Source organism: Psittacula echo (assembly GCF_963264785.1).
Source record: "Psittacula echo genome assembly, contig: SCAFFOLD_150, whole genome shotgun sequence".
NCBI lineage: Eukaryota > Metazoa > Chordata > Aves > Psittaciformes > Psittacidae > Psittacula > Psittacula echo.
Genome location: NW_027664205.1, coordinates 55,401 through 56,425, shown reverse-complemented (window position 1 = coordinate 56,425; position 1,025 = coordinate 55,401).

Genomic DNA, 1,025 nt, shown 5'->3' with positions numbered 1-1,025 from the left:
TGGGCTCAATGGGGTCCATGGGGTCCATGGGCTCAATGGGGTCAATGGGGTCCATGGGGTTCATGGGCTCAATGGGGTCAATGGGGTCCGTGGGGTCCATGGGCTCAATGGGGTCAATGGGGTCCGTGGGGTTCATGGGCTCAATGGGGTCAATGGGGTCCATGGGGTCCATGGGCTCAATGGGGTCAATGGGGTCCATGGGGTCCATGGGCTCATGGGGTCAATGGGGTCCATGGGGTTCATGGGCTCAATGGGGTCAATGGGGTCCATGGGGTTCATGGGCTCAATGGGGTCAATGGGTCCATGGGGTTCATGGGCTCAATGGGGTCAATGGGGTCCATGGGGTTCATGGCTCAATGGGGTCAATGGGGTCCATGGGGTTCATGGGCTCAATGGGGTCAATGAGGTCCGTGGGTCATGGGCTCAATGGGGTCAATGGGGTCCATGGGGTTCATGGGCTCAATGGGGTCAATGGGGTCCGTGGGGTTCATGGGCTCAATGGGGTCAATGGGGTCCATGGGGTCCATGGGCTCAATGGGGTCAATGGGGTCCATGGGGTCCATGGGCTCAATGGGGTCAATGGGTCCATGGGGTTCATGGCTCAATGGGGTCAATGGGTCCGTGGGTCCATGGGCTCAATGGGGTCCATGGGCTCAATGGGGTCCATGGGGTCCATGGGTTTCAATGGGGTCCGTGGGGTCCATGGGGTCCATTGGGGTCAATGGGGTCCATGGGGTCCATGGGCTCAATGGGGTCAATGGGGTCCGTGGGGTCCATGGGCTCAATGGGGTCCATGGGGTCCATGGGTTTCAATGGGGTCCGTGGGGTCCATGGGCTCAATGGGGTCATGGGGTCCATGGGGTTCATGGGCTCAATGGGGTCAATGGGGTCCATGGGGGTCCATGGGCTCAATGGGGTCAATGGGTCCATTGGGGGTCCATGGGCTCAATGGGGTCCATGGGGTCCATGGGTTTCAATGGGGTCCGTGGGGTCCATGGGCTGCCCCCTGACCCCGCTGCCCGCAG